General features: G+C 44.3%; 1 protein-coding gene across 3 annotated transcripts in view; it reads right to left on the bottom strand.

Annotated features, from left to right (window-relative positions):
- The window catches only part of ASAP1 (ArfGAP with SH3 domain, ankyrin repeat and PH domain 1), a 381,790-nt gene that overhangs the window by 266,281 nt on the left and 95,199 nt on the right, over positions 1–20,310 (bottom strand). The window lies entirely within an intron of this gene.

The following is a 20,310-nucleotide window of genomic DNA, read 5'->3' as shown; positions in this document are numbered from 1 at the left end:
ATGAGTGGGGATAATGATCAGAAACCAGAATAGCTTCAAAATAAAACAATGCAGCCCAAACCCAGAGAGGATTCATCCTAACATCCTATCTCTGTGAAGTCCCAGGCCCAAGGTCTAGGTTTCTCAGAACCACTACATCCAGATAGAGTACGATGGAATACATAAAATCATAGGACTTTCACCAAGAAACAGAAGATATTACTATGGTCACTATTTTGAGTCTGAGAGTCAAAGACTCTCTTTGAGCCTTCTGTTTACTGGTTTCGGTTCATACAAGAAAAAAAAATCCCAGGACCAACACCTGAAAATTTGCACTCATCTGATCTGGCAGCATTTCTTGTGAAACTCACTACTCTACATCTCTACAATGCTTTTCACTGAGGACACAAGACTTCTTGTTCCATCAAGGTTCGTGCTGCATCATCACAGTACAATGCAAACTAACTTTTCTTTCACACTGAGAAAGGAACCTAAGTTCATCCATAAACCCTTCCACATAATCTGTACTTTTTGAATATTCAACCCTATTTTGAATTAAATTACCACTTACATGCTAGTAACTGTTACTGTATAATTATTTACCTTGTGTTATCATTATTTGTATGCTATCAAATAAAAATGATACAAAGAACAGGTCATTTTATTTCAACACTTACAACAAGTTCATAATTCTCAATCCAAAATGCAATTCAACATCAACAGGAAATACTGGAAAAAGTCCTGAATGAAATTTTCAAACTTAGCAAAGACTCCTTTTTCCCTGAAAGTAGGATAGAATGTGTGCTTCCCAAACTAATCTCTGCCTAATTTACTTTCAAGTTCCGTTATCAGTTCCTTCAAGCAAACGTAATCTTTATTAACTTTCTTTCCTGGATAGAGCAGCCCATTTACATGTCAGTGGATGCACAAAACTTGAAGGCATCCGTTGTATATTTCAGTTTTGTAAAAAAACAATTTAGGAACTATGCTTAAACAGAAATCTAAGAAAGCTATAATAACTAGAGAAGTATACAAACAGAAAATAACAGTGATGATTTATCTAAGGAAATAGTATTCACAATAACTGGAGTAGAAAGGTTTATAACTACTCACTCCAATACCATTAGATTATGATTTTCACTGATCACGCAGACAAGATGAAACCCTATCAGAGTATGAAGTGTAGTTATTCACTCCAGAGTATTTCTGGAGGGCCTGTCATGTGACATGCATTGTGCTGTCCAGGGCAGCAAGCCCGTCCGTCCTGCAGAAGCTGAGATCATGAGAGATCCACAGCCACAAGCATGCCCTAGGAAGCATTACAGGTGTCCTCCAGAGCACCCCAGTGCACAAGAGAGTGAAACTGAAACTCCAAGGACTGGAAAGGCCAACTTCTAATGCGAACTAGGGAACCCAGAACAACAGTTAGGAGAGGTCTCTTCCAGGAGATGACATTTGAGCTCTGTCTGCAAAGATGAGTTCATCTGCTGGTGGGGTGTAGGGAGGCAATGGGCTGTGAAAGAGCAAGATTTTCAGTTTGCTTCTGCTCTTTTGGGCAGGAGAAGAAGGCAGAGGACTCCAGGTGCAGCTGCCAAGGGCAACGAAACTTATCCCATTAGTTACCTAAAGTTACCAAGTCCCACATACACACTTTAATTTTCAGTAACAAAAATCGGGCATATCAAGTAGGTTTCTCTGGTGATGGAAAAAGAAAAACAAATGATGAGATGCTATCAGCAAATACCAATTCTTTAGTCATTTGCTACCAAGGTCTCCTACAAACCTCACGAAGATCTACCTGCATTCCACTCAAAATTGGCTCTTGACGAGGAGACAAAGTCTGTGCTTGTGACTTTACTTTTAAATCATAGCATTACTAACCAAATTTGGAAAGAACTGCTTGCCATGAAGCACACACACTTCCTCACAACCACTCTGATGGCTTAAAAATCACTTCTAGCCGTAGCACATGACCAAAATAAACTTTTACTTAACAGTTCAGAGGAAATAAACACAAAATGAATGAAAAGATCTATTATATTTCAAGTGTGTAGTGATTTCCTGCTTCTTTCACTGTTTGGCAGCCATGTACCATATCACAGGGCACTTTTTATACCACAACATCAACAAAAATCCCTTGTCAGACTCAGGAAGAACTGGGCATCTCTCTCAAATACCAACAGTTCTCCATTCAATAATATAAAACAGCAATGTGATTAAGAACCACCACGCGACTAACAAAGTAGCTTTGTCATAAACACACCCTCCCTTCAGATGATCCAAATACATATCGGATCTGCAAACCTCCTTTATAGAATATCAGGCCTCTCTCTCTTTCTTCACTACCTTCCTATGCTTCCTGTTCTCATTCCCAAAATTCTCTTTGGCCAGACTGCCTTGCCAGTGACGTGAGAAGCATAAAGATGGCTGATTTATTCTCCCTACTTCAGTGTGAACAGGGGTCCACAAAGCAAAAGCCCTCTTGCTGCCCACTACTTCATCCCCTACCATAAACACTACCTTCCCATATGCCATCTCAAGCTGTGTTCCCCACCTTTTCTTTTGATGACACTAGTCTTCATTCCTCACCATCAGAATGATGGCTAACTGGACACCTATCATTCAGGAAACCTGTCGTGATATCATTCAATATGTGAGATATCTATCTCACAGATGCAGAAACCATGGTTTAGAAAAACTGAGGCACAAAGAAGTATAATAAATTGCAAATAATGAGCAATATAGTCAGGATTCAAATTCAGAGCCATCAGATGCAAACCCTCATTGTTTAAATTTACTTCTACTCAGAAATGCAAAATAAATGAAAGAAATCAACTTATTCATGCACCCTGGAACAAGGAAAGATTTGATTCGAAGACAGAAATCAACAGTGCCTGGAGAATATACAACCATCCCAAAGGGGAAAAAGGGACGGAAAGAGTTGTGGGAGTCGATTTTAGGCCTGACTTTGCCTCTTCTGTTTGATACAGGGTACAGCTACTGAGACTGTGTACCCCACACCATCCTACTCCTGAGGCTCCTGTGTCAGGGAGAGACAGTCTGAGATCAGGGAAGTGCAACTTGTGAGAAAACCCTGTGAGCCCATCAAGAGCAATTACTCTGCAGGCTTGAACCTAAACAAGAGGTTACTAAACTGCTATGGAAACATTTATTTTATGGTACTGCTGAGTCAGTCAAATGACTACAGTAAGTTTCATGACGTTTAAAAAAATATATAATCCCTAGGCACCTTAATGATTATGAAGTATGATTCCTGGGAAATGAGATCTCCAAGTGAGACATGGAGAAGACGGGCCCTCGTTGGGGCTGAGCTGTGCACAATGGTGACAAGTGCTCTCTATCACTGCCCACCACAAAGATGGACACTTGGGAAATTAAAATAATGCAAAAAAAGAAAAAGCTCAGAAATAGGCCTCTGAAAATAATCATATGACTCAAGACTAATGTTTACTAAGTAAATGACTGACCAGTCAATCTAAGGCAATGATTCTTGCCTTACAGTTAATAACCACAGTTGGGGAGAAGAAAGCAAAGTTAGGGAAGGGTATGTGCACAGGTATGTGTGTGTGTGTGTGTGAATGTGCAATGCTGTAGAACAACGGTTCTCACCCTTGCTACTCATAGTGCGGCCTGTGGACCAGCAGCAGCACCACCACTTGGGAAGTTGTTAGAAATGCAGATTGGGGTCAGCGCTGTGGCACAGAGAGTAAAGCTGTGCCTGCAGTGCCGGCATCCCATATGGCTGCTGGTTCGAGACTCAGCTGCTCCACTTCCAATCCAGCTCTCTGCAATGGCCTGGCAAAGCAGCAGAAGATGGCCCAAGTGCTTGGGCCCCTGCACCCATGTGGGAGACCCAGAAGAACCTCCTGGCTCCCAGCTTCAGATCAGTCTAGCTATGGATGTTGTGGCTAATTAGGGAGTGAACCAGTAGATGGAAGACTCTCTTTCTCTCTGCCTCTCCTCAACCCGTTGGGTCCTGCACCCACATGGGAGACCTGGAAGAAGCTCCTGGCTTCAGGATAGGCACAGTTCTGGTCATTGCAGCATCTGGGGAGTGAACCAGCAATGCAAGACCTCTCTCTCTCTCTCTCTCTCAGCCTCTCCTTCTCTCTCTGTGTAACTCTGACTTTCAAATAAATAAATATTTAAAAACAAAAAAAGAAAGAAAAGAAAAGCAGACTACAGGGCCCTACCCCAAACCTACTAAGTCAGAATCAGTATTTTACAAGCTCCTCAGATGCCTTGAATTCACATTAAAGTTTCAGAACACTGGCCTATGTCTGTGAAACACATTTAGCAAGCTGGATAAAGACAAGGCAATAAACTAAAGGAACTAATATGTGATGAATGTCTATTATGCACCAAGCCTGGTACTGGGCACTTTATGTGAATAAAAGAAACAATAAAGAGACAGGATGAATTGTTTCAGTATCTATCACGTGATGTATTAAATGGATTCAGAACACATGTAATACTCATGACTTGGGAGGAGCAAGGTTAATCCAACTTACGACAGTAATTTTTGACAATCCTTATTTTGCTTTCAGTCATCAACAAAAAAGTTCCTATTTGCACTGCCACCAAAAGATGTCGAGACCCAGGGGAAAAGTAGAATATTAAACTTCAAACAAAACCACAAACAAGCATGTTTTTTAAAGATTCATTATTTACCAGACAACATTTAAGGGGACCTGTTTCTTCCCCAACAGCTCCAATCAGATGCAAAAATCTCAACATCTCACCTTAAGAAAAGCAGCTGGAGGACTTCAGCAAAACTGGAGGCACAAATGATTCTGGGAGACAGCTGCTGGGCTCACATACAACAGTGCATTCACTGATGGTGTGGGCCCAGCAATATGGAAGAAAGGATCTCCTTCCAGTCAATCTGCTTACTTCTGTTGGCCAAATCCTCCTTCCAACAAAACACCAATAATTAACTAGAACTCAACCAGAAATGAGCAATGCAATACATGGACCATTACAGGATGCCTCCCTCTTATGTGAGAAGCTTGAAAAATGCCTTGTGGTGGCTTGAACAATGTTATCAAACATGATGTTTTTTTTCTAACAGCCAATGCAAACACAAAATGCACAGCTTATCTCTTTATCAAAGTCTCACAATGTTTCTATTATAAAATAATTGGCTCTTACACACACACAACACACACACCCCTTCCAGAAAAATCACCCGCAATGAAAGTTAACAGCAACTGCACATATGGCAGCAAAGACAATTCATAAGGCCAGCTTCAGGGAGGTGATCCAGTGTCCAGAGCATTTCTTACTCTTTGAATAGACTCTCCTTATGCTGACTTTGGTGAAGAGTGTGGCAGGTCCACTCTTCCTGCTGGCTTTCGGCCTGAGAGTAATGGAACAACCAAGCTTGAGGGTCAGGAGAGGAGAGTTTAAGTTCCAGCTCCATGCTTAATCTAAAGCTATCCCTACAATTTACTCATCAGGTAGGATCTCTGTCCTTTTTTTTTTTTTTTTTTTTTTGACAGGCAGAGTGGACAGTGAGAGAGAGAGACAGAGAGAAAGGTCTTCCTTTTTGCCGTTGGTTCACCCTCCAATGGCCGCCGCGGTAGCGCGCTGCGGCCGGCACACCGCGCTGTTCCGATGGCAGGAGCCAGGTGCTTCTCCTGGTCTCCCATGGGGTGCAGGACCCAAGGACTTGGGCCATCCTCCACTGCACTCCCTGGCCACAGCAGAGAGCTGGCCTGGAAGAGGGGCAACCGGGACAGGATCGGTGCCCCGACCGGGACTAGAACCCGGTGTGCCGGCGCCGCAAGGCGGAGGATTAGCCTGTTGAGCCACGGCGCCGGCCAGGATCTCTGTCCTTAATGTGCTGTTCAATGTGAATTAATACTATAACTAGCACTCAAACAGTACTTTACACTTTGTGTTTCTGTGTGGGTGCAAACCGTTGAAATCTTTTCTTAATATATACTAAATTGATTTTCTGTATGTAAAAATAATTGAATATTAATCTTGATGTGAATGGAATGGGAGAGGGAGCAGGAGATGGGAGGGTTGCAGGTGGGAGGGAAGTTATGGGGGGGGAAGCCACTGTAATCCAAAAGCTGTACTTTGGAAATTTATATTTATTAAATAAAAGTTTAAAAAAATTTACTCATCAGCTAATAATGGCAATAACCATACCCAATGTAGCCAGGATCAGAAAAGAAAAATAAGGAGGGAGACTGGTCCAAGTGACCCTCAAGGGGGAAGAACTACAGAAACACAAAACTATCTTTCTTCTCACCCATGATACTGTGGTCCAAAGTTCCTCAGGGTAGAGGCTCTGGGATAGGCTCCCAGTCTACTGGAATTGTCCAGAAAACGAGCCATGACATTCTCTCCCTGTCCTTCCTCTTCTCCTCAGGGTCAAGGTGACCCCCGAGGTGACACAAAGCTAATCAGATCAGCTTCCCAGCACTGAAGAGAAAATTAGAAATGCTTAGATGTTGGGCAGTACTCTACAGCAGCACCTATGTACTTCTGTTCATTCTAGATCTGTGCTGTGATCCAGGTGTTTATACAATTGATGGGGGGCTGAGACTACACAAGCTGGAAATTCCTGTCCTCAAGCAACAGAATCAAAGACACACACTGCAATGTGCCTGAGCACCCTGCTTATTATATATAACTGCTTAAAATTGATCCGCATCAAGGAGTCAGTCAGCCAGGCAATATACTGAGTCTTCAAAAAGTTCATGGAAAATGCACATTGTGAGAAAACCATACTTGGTTTTCAGATTTTTTTTCCCACACCAAAACACACTTATCTTTTAATTCCATCTTTTCTATTCACTTTTTTGAAGTACTCTTACTTCCTTGCAAAGATGGAGAAAAATATGTACCATGGTATTCTCCCTGAGAGGAGTTCCAAATGTGGTTGAATGGAAAACAGTGATCATGTACTGGCACGAGTTGGTGAGACCAATGAGCAGCACATCTCTAAATACCTCCATCTCTAAATACCTTCCAGAAAGGTGAACTCAGTACCTGCACGGCTCATGTTTGGCTGAGTAGGGTACGGGGACAGAGCATAATGGCTTGGGACACAAAAGGGGTGGCAGAATGCTGTTCCCAACAGCTCTCCTTCTCTAAGGTATCAGCCACTGAATGCACAGATCACTTTGAGAGGGATCCCTCAGTCTTCTGCTGACCTGCACTTGGAGAAGGAGGCAACAGAATAATACATTCATTTGACAGATATTTAATGAGCCACACATGCTCATTAAGCAAGAACCAGAAAGACCCAGTTAATCATGTACTTTTCACATCTTCAGGTGGATCTGAAAACAGCAACAAAAATGGAAGACAGTGGATGCCTTGATATTTCAGGCACACATCTAAGCATCTCAGACTTCTTATTGACAAAGATTACAAGGTGTCAGAGACACAATGGGCATCACCCCTGCTTCTTACCAGATGGACGTGGACCTTCCTCTGTGTTCTATACTTCTAACATCTGTTCATGGAAGAAAGAATTTTAGAACAGAAAAAAAAGAGTAGAGGTGATTTCATGGCAGACCACTGAGAGGCAGGAGTCAAAAAAGGAAGAGAGAGTGGAAGGGCACGCTGGTGCCACTTAAAATCCTACCATAGATAGGACAGAGTCACAGAATGGGAAATCTGCAGTTCTGTATTGAAAAGCTCTGAAGGGGCAGAAGAAGTCCTATTCCACTTTTGACATTCCAGTCCTTCAGACTAGAAATTTCCTGTTAACTGAAATTTCACATATCCCACAAAAGATGCCATGCCTCAAAGACAATTTGAAACCATTGCACCTACAGAGACAGCAACAGGAGGTGTACGTCAGATACATAAAGAGGGAACCCTCCTCCAAGAACACTTATCCCAAGCAGCCCAAGTCAGCTTTTGCATCAGCCCAGCAAGCACACTCTGCACATCTCTAATGGCTCCACCTGGTCATCCATATCTATAAGGAATTTTTTCATTTCTGTTGTTTCAAGGATGTACTCACTGGGCTAACCAGTGAGTCTGGTTCCATCTCTTTCTAAGCTCAGGACATCTCTCAACCTGGGTTTCTTCAGCTAAATATTGAGCACATATGCATGCTGCCTGCCAAACCAGCACTCCTAGGAGAAAGCCAGTCCAGACACTCACTGCCTAAGGCTACTCTGGCCAGCTTGTTGCTCCAACAAATCAGAAACAGCCTGAGGATTATTTACTTGGCCACTTCCCTCAGGACAGCTGTTGTTGGGCTGACAACCAAAATCACAAGGAGAGGGCAGATAACAAAAATAAATGAACACTAAGGCGCACCTTATTCTCCAGGTACACAATGCTGCAGTCAAGAAGACCACGTCTGAGCAGAGATGGGACTCTGAATTCCGCAACTCAGGGATGTAAATTCTGCAACTCGGGACATGAATTCTGCAACTCGAGAGGCACTAAGCAAGCTTAGCAAACACAGACAGAGCCACTCTAGAAGGTCTCTGTCATAGCAAAGCCATGGACATCTCACCTGGACTCAATACCAAGTCGGCACCACTCATCCTCTGTGAGATTCTAAGCAAGCTGAATTCTGGGAACTACCCTTTATCAATACCTCAAAGTAAGATAACACAAACAGTAAATTCTAAGATGTCAGGCAAACCTAGGGTGCTGGAAACCCTTCCTTCATTAAAGAAAACCAGGCTGTGGAAAGATGTAGGGAAATAATGTAGGACTTTGTGGCATGCAAGTCGTAACAGTCAGCAAATTTACAAGTATTCATGAATAGGTTGAGGGGCCAAGGAGAGGAAAACAACAACAAGAAAGAAAAGAAAGTCAGGAAGAGGACAGGGGTGATAGCAGGTGCAGCTACCACCAGGTCCAGCCTGGGGTAACCTCTCTTCCACTAAAAGACAGTTCTCTACCTGAGTGGTTTCTAAGATTTCTTAAACAGCTTCCTTGATGAAACAAAATCATCCCAGGGCTCAGACACAAAACAAAATCGATTACTTAAAACAGAAAACACAATGCTGATGAACAGTAAGTGTTTTTAAATCAATAAAAGTGCTAATGTAAAGAGATCATCTGGTTCTGTGCCCTGGAGGTCAGTGGCCAGCAAGCTGTAAACTTAGAACTGAGAAATCTCAATGATGTGGAAAATGAGGTAGTTGACCTCCGTGATCCTGGAGGTTCCTTCTGGCTCTGAAGCTCCACAGATACACCATTTTCCTTGAAAGATCTCACAAGCCCTGAAATTCCTCCTCCTCCCTCTCTTCCTGATCAGTCCTCTAGAAAGCACTTCTTCCAGACTTTCCTTATTCTACCTACAAAGCCAGGTTCAGCTTGCCTAGACTCTTCAAGGCTCCTCACTCTGTGTGTGTGTCTGTGTGTGTGTGTGTGAGGGAGTGGGGGGGAGGGGGGGAGAGAGCGAGGGGGAGAGATCGAGAGCGAGAGAGCTATTCATTTATTCATTCTTCATTCTGTTAGGTCCCAAGCTTTGGTGATAAATAGTTAAGGCCACTCTGTTGCCCAAACGATGAACAGCTCAAGTGTCACAGTATAAAAACTCCTGTCTACCACTTAAGTTCACTTCCGGTAAGCCCTAGTGAAGTGCCACAGTTATCTAAGCACATAAGTAGACTTCCATCAGCTGAGGGATCTGGTTTAGAACTGTGGGATCTTGGTTTCAAATGAAGCAGTATGAGCAGACAATTTGAGACACACGGGAGTCAGACAGACCTGAGTCCAAACCTTGGTTCTTTCCGCACTCTGTGCATCCTGAGATAAGAAACTGTCCATAGCTAAGCCTCAAGCCACTCATCTGAAAATTCAAATATTCTTTACATTATAGATTTGGTTAAGAGTATTGGATGACTTAAGGCAGTCCCATTTATGATCTTTCAACATTCTTGTGATATGAAAGTAAGACATGAGGCCAGCGCTGTGGCGCAGCGGGTTAACACCCTAGCCTGAAGCACCGGAATCCCATATGGGTTTGAGATCCAGCTGCTCCACTTCTGATCCAGCTCTCTGCAATGGCCTGGGGAAGCAGAAGATGGCCCAAGTCCTTGGGCCCCTGCACCCGCATGGGAGACCCAGAAGAAGCACCTGGCTCCTAGCTTCGGATAGGCCCATCTAGGGCTGTTGTGCCCATTTGGGGAGTGAACCAGTGAATGGAAGCTCGCTCTCTCTCTCTCAACTCTGCCTTTCAAATACTAAATAAATAAATCTTAAAAAAAAAAAAAATGGCCTCTCCAAAACTTCTGGAACTGAGAAAGTCCCACCCTAGAAAAACCACAGTGGCTGCTACAAACCCAGAACGAAACATATTCACATGACAATGTGATGGGACTCCTTAGCAAGGCCAGCTCAGGGCTAAAATCTGAAATACAACTTGGCTTTTAAAGAATATGATGTGGAGACCGGCACTGCGGCTCACCAGACTAATCTTCCGCCTACGGTGCCCGTACCCCGGGTTCCAGTCCCGGTTGGGGTGCCAGATTCTGTCCCGGTTGCTCCTCTTCCAGTCCAGCTCTCTGCTGTGGCCCAGGAAGGCAGTGTATGGCCCAGGTCCTTGGGCCCTGATGAGAGACCGAGAGGAAGCACCTGGCTCCTGGCTTTGGATTCCGGCCGCAATGTGCCAGCTATAGCGGCCATTTGTGGGGGTGAACCAATGGAAAAAGGAAGACCTCTCTCTCACTAACTCTGCCTGTCCAAAAAAAAAAAAAAAAGAATATGATGTGGCAACACTCAGCAAAGACAAGCTGAAGTTGCTTTTGGCTCCTCTGTTCTTTCCCTCAAGTGGCTTAACCCCCAGGCCCATCTGATTTCTAAGAGCCCCTCTCCCAAAACACCTCCCCCTCTCTGCTTCCAAGCCAAGTGTTAGTGGGAAATAATCCAATTAACTAATCCAAATGCATGTGTAAATGATGCAGCAACTGTTGGGTTTTTAAAAGATGCTTCCTGATGCAAGAAGTTTCTCTATGAGAAATGTCCTATGGACTTAGTAATCAGAAGTCAAAGTGTGCAGGCAGCAATGGAGAAAGCCGGAGAAGGGACCTGAGGCCAGGTGACTCTGGGGCTACAGCCCAGCCACACTGAGCCTTCTATACATTTCCCCATTTCATAGTGAATGCTATTTTCATTATTTCTGAGATAAAGCCCTTAACAAAACTATTTTCATGGTACACAGGAATTTCAGAAAAGAAACTGCACGTGGCAGATAAAGAAGTCACCACTACTATTAAGGGGACAAAGGGCTGATAAGTTCAGGCCACTTACTTCCCCAAAACAGAGATGACACTGGCTTTCAGTTCTCCACTGTGCTAAGCAGAGTCTGAAAACCCCCAGTCTCCTCCCTTTTCCCCTTCACTATCCACTTGACAGTAACCTGTAACCCTACAGCACACTCAGAGTCCTATTTCTTCCTTTGGAGAAACTTGTAGATCAAGTTTGCCCTCAAAGCTTCCCCTGTGTGGACAAATGTACTTTGAAAAGTACTTAAGGGGGTCGGCGCTGTGGCACAGCAAGCGGGTAAAGCCACTACCTGCAGTGCTGGCATCCCATATGGGTGTTGGCAGTTCAAGTCCTGGCTACTCTACTTCCAATCTGGCTCTCTGCTGTTGTGGCCTGGGAAAGCAGTAAAGGATGGCCCAAGTCTTGGGTCTATGCACCCACATGAGAAGATCCCCACCCCCAGCCCCCTCTCTCTCTGCCTCTCTCTGCCTCTCTGTAACTCTGCCTTTCAAATAAATATAATAAAAAAGTACTTATGAGAATGTAGCATGGACAACCTTCCCAATGGAAAAATCGGGCAATATGACAATTACATCAGCAATGTATGAAAACACCATGCCTTTGACCCACGACTTTTCCTTCTAGGAATCTATCAACATGAGTGCAAAAAATGATGGGCAGACATTCACTGCTCAGATGTGGGCAGGTCCTCTTTTTGGTGCAACTGCTAAGCCAACGATTAAAAACATAAACTCCTCAATCAGACGTAAATCAAGGGAAGGAAAGAAATGTCATTAATACAATGAAATTACCTTTTTAATGTTACTGAAGACTTTGCAATGATATGGAAATACCCTTAAAATATTAAATGAAAATAAGCAAGATACAGACTTTCCTGCGAGAAACCTCTGAAATGAACAGTGGTGGCTGGTGGGTTGGATTTTGATGACTTTAAATTTTTTTACATGCTTTTGTTTTCTACACAGAGAATACATTCTTCTTAAAATATGTTAAGAGCAGATTTTTCACATATATTTTTTTTTTTTTTTTTTGGACAGGCAGAGTGGACAGTAGAGGGAGACAGAGAGAAAGGTCTTCCTTTTTGCCGTTGGTTCACCCTCCAATGGCCGCCGCGGTAGGCACGCTGCGGCCGGCGCACCGTGCTGATCCGATGGCAGGAGCCAGGTGCTTCTCCTGGTCTCCCATGGGGTGCAGGGCCCAAGAATTTGGGCCATCCTCCACTGCACCCCCTGGCCACAGCAGAGAGCTGGCCTGGAAGAGGGGCAACCGGGACAGGATCGGTGCCCCGACCGGGACTAGAACCCGGTGTGCCGGCGCCGCAAGGCAGAGGATTAGCCTGTTAAGCCACGGTGCCGGCCATGATTTTTCACATATATTAAATGACAGCACAGGAGCTAACACTGTGACACAGCGGGTTAAACTGCCACTTGTAAGGCAGCTTCCCATATCAGAGTACTGGTTCAAGTCCCAGTTGCTCCACTTCTGATCAGCTCCCTATTAATGTACCTGGGAAAGCAAAGCAGGATGGCCGTTCCTGCCACCCACACTGGGAGACCCAAATGGAGTTCCAGAATCCTGGTTTCAGCCTGACCCAGCCCCAAAAGTTGCAGTCATTTGGGAAAGGAAACAGAGAATAGAAGATTTCTCTCTCCCTTCCTCCCCCACTCCCAATGCCTCTTTTCTTTCTCTTTCAATGTCACTTGGCCTTTCAAATAAATAAATCTTAAAATTGACAGCACATGGAGGCAATCAACACCATCCACACTACAGGAAATGTTAAAGGATAGCCAGTTTCTCTGAAAAATAAATTTTAAAGGAAGGGAGTAGGGGGAGATTACATATAGAGCAGAAGAAATTTAAAATGTATGTCCAGGGGCCAGCACTGTGGTATAGCGGGTAACGCCACTGCCTTCAGCACTAGCATCCCATATGGACGCTGGTTCAAGCCCCAGCTGCTCCACTTCCAATCCAATTCCCTGCTAATGTGCCTGGGAAAACAGCGGAAAAAGATCCAAGTCCTTAGGACCCTGTACCCACGTGGGAGACCCAGAAGAAGTTCCAGGCTCCTGGCTTTGGATCAGCCCAGCTCCGGGCATTGCAGCCATTTGGGGAGTGAACCACAAGATGGAAGACCTCTCTCTCTGTCTCTGCCTGTAACTCTGCCTTTCAAATAAATAAATAAATCTTTTAAAAAATAAAATATATGTCCATAAATTTCAACATATGGATCTCATTTGGATCTTGATTTGAACAAACCATTAAAAAAAAGACAAATGGCAATGTACAGCACATTAAAGACAGAGATCCTACATAATTTTTTTTTTCAAATTAATTAATTTTCTATGCCATTTCCATTTTAACACCAGGTTATTTTTTTTTTTTTTCATTTCCAATTCTCTTTATATACAGAAGATCACTTCAGTATATAATTAGCAAAGACCTCATCAGTCTGCGCCCACACAGAAACGCAAAGTATAAAAATACCGTTTCAGTACCAGTCATAGCATCACTTGGCTTTAGACGACACATTAGGGACAGATCCCACATGGGGTGTAAGTACACAGTGACTCCTGTTGCTGATTTAACAATTTGACACTCCTGTTCATGGCGTCATTGCTATTTAATGCTATAATTAGTAATCCAATGGTAGTTTTTTCACTTGATGTTGCTATATGGGCAAAAAGTTGAAATCTTTACCTAATATATACTAAACTGATCTTCTGTATACAAAGAGAATTGAAAATGAATCTTTACATGAATGGAAGGGGAAAGGGAGCGGGAAAGGGGAGGGTAGCGGGCGGGAGGGAAGTTATGGGAGGGGGGAAGCCATTGTAACCCATAAGCTATACTTTGGAAATTTATATTCATTAAATAAAAGTTTAATTAAAAAAAAAAAAAAGACAAATGGAGAAATTAGAACAAGATATTGATGAAATATGTTTTTTTTTTCAGATGTGATATGGTATTATGGTTCAGATTTATTTCAAGTCCTTATCTTTTAGAAATATATCTTGAGGGACCACTGAGGGACCAGTGCTGTAGTGGAGCAGATAAGGCCACCGTCTGCAGTGCCAGCATCCTATATGGGCGCTGGTTCAAGTTCCAGCTGCTCTACTTCCAATCCAGCTCTCTGCTATGGCCTAGGAAGGCAACAGAAGATGGTCCAAGTCCTTGGGCCCCTGCACTCACATGTGAGATCCAAAAGAAGCTCCTTGTCTCCTGGCTTCAGATCAGCACAGCTCTGGCCGTTGCAGCCAACTGGGGAGTGAACCAGCGGATAGAAGACCTCTCTCTCCCCCTCGCTCTCCGCCTCTCCTTCTCTATGTAACTCTGACTTTCAGATGAATTAACAAATCTATTTAAAAAAAAAAAACGGGGTATAGAGCAGGATGGGGGATGAAAACTAAACCAACCAAAAGTAGGTAAGTGTTGAAGCTGAGTGACAGTTACATAGAGACTCACACTAATGCTGCTGCTTTGTGTATGCAAAAATTTTTAACCTAACCTTTAAAATGCCCAAAGTTTAAAAGAAGGCATAGGTTGTAGAGGTGGAGGAGGAGGAGCAGAAGGAAGAGAACACTCGGAAGAGACAGCTACTTAAGGGCAATATGGGGGTAGTGAAAAAGAGGGATCTAATAATGCCAAGTATCAAAAAATTATCTAGGCCGGCGCTGTGGCTTAACAGGATAATCCTCCCCCTTGCGGCGCCAGCACACTGGGTTCTAGTCCTGGTTGGGGCACCGGATTCTGTCCCCGTTGCCCCTCTTCCAGGCCAGCTCTCTGCTATGGCCCGGGAAGGCAGTGGAGGATGGCCCAAGTCCTTGGGCCCTGCACCCGCATGGGAGACCAGGAGAAGCACCTGGCTCCTGGCTTCGGATCAGCACGATGCGCTGGCCGCAGCGGCCATTGGAGGGTGAACCAACGGCAAAAAGGAAGACCTTTCTCTCTGTCTCTCTCACTATTCACTCTGCCTGTCAAAAAAAAAAAAAAATATCTAATAACAAAGTTTGTACTTTTTAAATTCCAGTGGTATTCCTTAGGTTACAATTTAGTAGGCAAAGCACCTCCTACCACCAGGTCTGCCTCTTTCAGATGGTGAATCTGTGGCGTGGGATGCGGCAGGTCAGCAGAACTGATCCCAAGCCTCACCATGTGTTCCAAGTGAACAAGCTCTGACAAACCATTTCAACTGTTTAAGCCTCAGTTTTCTCATCTGCCAAATCAGGAAATGGTGGGTTCTTTGCCTAACAAAGCACTGTGTGGATGAAATAAGATAGCAGACCACAAATGTGTTGGAAAGTAAAGCCAGGGCACAACTGCTCTAAAATCATGATTCACTATTTACCATCCATAAAGACAACTCAGAGAGGTGAACTTCTTATGAAAATACCAGTTCTCTCATTAATCCCTCTCATACCACATCATGAACTGTCTGCCCCGGGTGGCTGCTGTAAATTATCTACATTTAAATGCCTCCCACTCAACCAAAAGGAAACAAATCCTGAATTCTAGTGTATGTGGTGTGTGTGTTTGTGTGTCTTCGTTCCCACTAAGACTTGCTTCCATTTATTTGCACTTTGCAACTAAATCGGTAACAAACCCAGGCAAAGTGGCAAAGGGGAGGGTGTGGTCTATGGAGCCAGGCAGACCTAGATTTTTGCTTTGTTGTTGTTTTTTTTTCTTTCTCATTTTATTTCAAAGACAGAAAAAGAAATCTCCAACTGCTGGTTCACTCCCCAGATGCCCACAATAGCCAGCACTGGGCCAGGTCAAAGCCAAGAACTCAGAACTCCATTTAGGTTGCCCACATGGTTGGCAGGGACACAAGTATTTGAGCCATCATCCATGGCCTCCCAAGCTTCATATTAGCAGGAAGCTAGACCAGAAGTGGAGAAGCCAGGACCCCAACCAGACACTCCAACATAAAATGTGAGCATCTCAAGTAATGACTTAAGCACCATGCCCACCCTCACACCTAGGTTTGATTTTTGGCTCCAGCATGTACTAGCTGGGTGAGGTGGAGGTTACAAATAACATATGCAGAGTATTCAGTACAGAACTGGTACTCAAAAAGAAACAGCTATCACTGTTCTTGGCATTTCGTAAGTCAATGAATGACTGCAAGATGCAGACATCCAAAGGACGGTCTGTGAATTTGCCTGTGTCCAGGTCTGCTCTGAATCTGTGACACAGTCTTCAAGATATGTAATGACTGTTAAGTTTTTCCAACAGCTCTATGCAACAGGTAGGCATATAACCAAAGCCCAGAAGGGCAGATATGGCAGCACTTGGAAACCCCTGACCAGATCTGCCTTCAATAATTATAAATCAAATGTTGTTTCACTGCACTTTCCTTGAGTCAAATATCTGACCACGGACTAGGTAAAACAAAAACGGCGAGAGGGGGAGAGGTGCCCTTAACCCTGAGGTACTCACAATCTACTAAAAGTGAACATATATAGGAAGAACGTGAATAAGAACACTTCTGTGGCCAACTAGCTGGCACTTAATACCATCTCAGGAAGTTCTTTTACAAGTCTAACCTGAATATCTCACGTTTCAGCAGAAGCCTCTTTCCAGTTTGTTCTATCTCATTAGCATCTCACTTGTGTGTGTGCATGTGCACATGTGTGTGCGTGAGTGTGTGTGTGTGTGTGCCACCTTTCCTGTGGATGAGTTTGAGGTAGAATGACCAGAGACTGGGCTGACTCCTTTCTAGGTCTGGTTCATCTTCTATAAAATGTAAAAGCAGCACCCCCACCCCCAAAGAGCTCTTGGAAGGATGAAATTCAGCATGATGATGTATACAGAGCACCCAGTACAGTACCTGCAAAGAGGAGTTGCTTAATTGTACTGTTTGCAGATTCTGAATTTTTCCAAACTCCTACATGCAAATGCAGAAACCTTGGGATGGTGGCAGTATTGTTTGACTTGGCACCATTTTATTTACTGGGAAGCAGTGCACTCACTTGCATTGCTATGAAAAATATTACTATTATTAAAGCAGCAGCAGCTGCTGGGCCAGCAGAGAATGCTTATTTTGATTCGCACTTGGTGGAAATAAGGAGTATCTAATTTTATGTAAATAGTATTAATGTGAATAAACATTACAAGGAAAAGGAAATGGGCTTCATAAATAAATGATTAATGAAACATAAAGGAAGCATCCCCCCACCTTCCACAGCCTGCATTTCAAAACAATGAAGACACTCAAATTTTACTTCATGTGTAACTAACTGGTCAGTGAAGAAGTTGCTCCGTGGAAGGAAAGCTGTCAGCCCTCGCAGTACCTTTAAGCAGTTTGTCATTTAATACTGGGGGAAAGCCAATCGAACCAGAAATATCCCCAGAGAGGCCCACTGCCCTGCCTAGGCTCTCATCCCTCCTGGGCACCTGCAGTGAGATTACTGGAAGAGCATCACATCTGTCATCACTGTGGAGTTAAGGCAATGGGGTGTTTCTTCACTGCCCACACCCTGTGCGGAATGCTGTTCTTTCTTGACCACATCAGCAAAGCTAAAATGAGGCAGCCCAGTGTTCTGACCACAGTCCTTCAAAGTATCCCAAGTGAATACAGAGCAGAAGGGGTCAAGGGAAGGTGAGACTTGCAGAGGGAAGGGCAGAGAAACTAGTCTTCCAAGTACCACTGAGTGCCTGGCATTTATCGGCCTTACGTGACCCATTGGTTCTCCCTGTAACCTCTGAGTTGCTGTGCCTCCATCTAACTTTTATGTCAAAGAAAAATGAAGATCAAAACCAGAAGATCTGGAGCCCATTCCAGCTTTGCTATTGATCTGGGTACATGGGGACGGTGCTTCCCTAATCTCCTACCCTTCTCTGAGGGCCAGCATTACTTCAGTCCCTGCTGAAGAGGAAGATGTAGCACCACCCATCATCCTGGCCAAAGCTGATGGAACCAAAAATGGTCTTCTAACCCAATCCAGTCCTCCCTCCCAGGTGTGCCTGTCCCAGAATCCATTAGGGACAACCACCCATGTGGAACTCCGGAGCTGGGGGTAATGTAGGGCCAGAACTGTCTCATCTGATGTTTGCCCAGAAGGGAGAGGGGAACAGGATGCAGTCTGGTGCTTTCAACAGCCTCAGCTTCCTCATCCATAGAAGGAAGAGCTGAACTGGAGGGTCTCTACAATCTGCTCCAGTTCTGTTGAGTTTATGCCATAATAATACAGTTGCCATTATACTCATCACAGCCCACTGCATACTGGGAGCCAAGATCAGCACTGGACCATGGCCGTTCACCCTGGCCTAGCCCCCAAGCACAATGCTTCAGAAACAAAGGTATCCAGGCTATATTAATAATGGAGAGAGCTGGGAAAGGCTTATATTTCCCCCAATCCAAGGCAAATCTACGGCTCCTCGTTGACTTAGCCAACACTTTTTCTGCAATAATTACAACAAAACACAATCATCTTTTGGGCTTTACCTCCCTTGGTGAATGAGGTGTTTATTTTGTTTTCCTAACCTCTGGGTGGCTAAATCGGGTGCTGTCTTTATCAAAGGAACACATATTCCAGTTCTCTGGGAAAAATTATATTAGCCTCAGCACTGAAATTCAGTTCTTAGGTAACCGGTCATAACCAGCATCATGACACAGGCTGCTCAGACAGTGCTCTGGGCCAGGAAGAGCCCACTGGGAACTCCCGGATTTTGTTAAAGTCTTGTAGAATCAAGTTCCTCATGATCTGACCTAACCCCTACCCAACAAGTAATTAAAACTCATTTTACTGACACTGGAAAGAAGCCACGGAGAATGTAGAAATGCCAACTCAAGGAGAGATCGGTTTTGCTTCAAGGCTCTTGCCTCCAAACCAAAATAGAATTCCTTGTGGTCTCAGTGCTTCAAGCTGTAATCAGCAAAGCACATAATCTAGCTGCCTCTTTTCTGTCAGGACCAAGGCAGAAATACTTCCCCAGTACCTTCCCACCAATGAACAAAATCAAATACCTGCACATCGTTACGTAAGGAAGAAACAAGCTCAGACCCCAAAGCCCCAGCACAAACCCAAAGGGCAGCACTCTCCCACTTTGATGCGTTAAGGAAGGGAACACAGACACAGCAGGAAGAATCAGAGGAGCTGTGCCGGGACAGCCCATCAGGCTGGCCTAGATCTGAGCAGGCAGCATTGGCCACTGGTTCCCTAACTTCAGAGAGTAGCACCAACCAAGGGCTAAGTACAGTTACACTGCACTGACAGCCTGTTTCAGATCAAATTGGCTGCAACCTTGACCCAGAATGGTCAGTGTTTGGTGTTGTCCCAGTCTTCCCCTTAGTCCCATCTGTGCATCACGTCCTTGAAGTACACACAGTGGGCTCTGCCACCTGATCTCATCACTTACCCTTCCCAGTGAGTCTAACAGTATTGCCTTGTCAGGTACAAATTCCATGGTCTAATGTAGTAACAATAAACAGGAAGAGTAATGAGGCTAATAAGACCAATCATTTATGGACTAATAACCATGCCAGGCACTGCTGTACACATTTCACAAATATACATTAAGAAGTAGGTACTACTGCTATGAGGAAATTAAGAAACAGGAAGGCTGAACAACTTGTCCAACACACACTACAAGAAATAGGGCTCCAGGGCTTGCGCTGTGGCACAGCCAGTAAAGCTGCTGCCTGCAGAACCAGCACCCCATATGGTGCCAGTTTGAGTCCCAACTGCTCCACTTCCAATCCAGCTCTCGCTATGGCTCAAGTTCTTGGGCCCCAGCACCCATGTGGGAAGACCAAGAAGAAGCTCCTGGCCCCTAACTTTGGATCGGCCCAGTTTCAGCCACTACAGCCACTTGGGGAGTGAACCAGTGGATTGAAGATCTCTCTGTAACTCTGCCTTTCAAATAAATAAATAAATCTTAAAAAAAAAAGAAAAAGAAAAAGAAAAAGAAAAAGTAACAGGGCTCCAATTAACCTAGCAAATGGTACTATGCCCTCCTCAACTCAAATGTCAGTACTGATCCACGGTGGACAGAATTCTTGCCTGTCCATTGTTCCATCGAGTAACACTTCTAACTTCACTCATCTCCAGCCTGCCTCCCTCCCCCCCCACCCCCACCCCAGGGAGCTGA

The sequence above is a fragment of the Lepus europaeus genome, chromosome 4 (genome assembly GCF_033115175.1).
Source record: "Lepus europaeus isolate LE1 chromosome 4, mLepTim1.pri, whole genome shotgun sequence".
Lineage (NCBI taxonomy): Eukaryota > Metazoa > Chordata > Mammalia > Lagomorpha > Leporidae > Lepus > Lepus europaeus.
The sequence above is the reverse complement of the archived record's forward strand: the minus strand, read 5'-3'. Positions and strand labels throughout refer to the sequence as shown.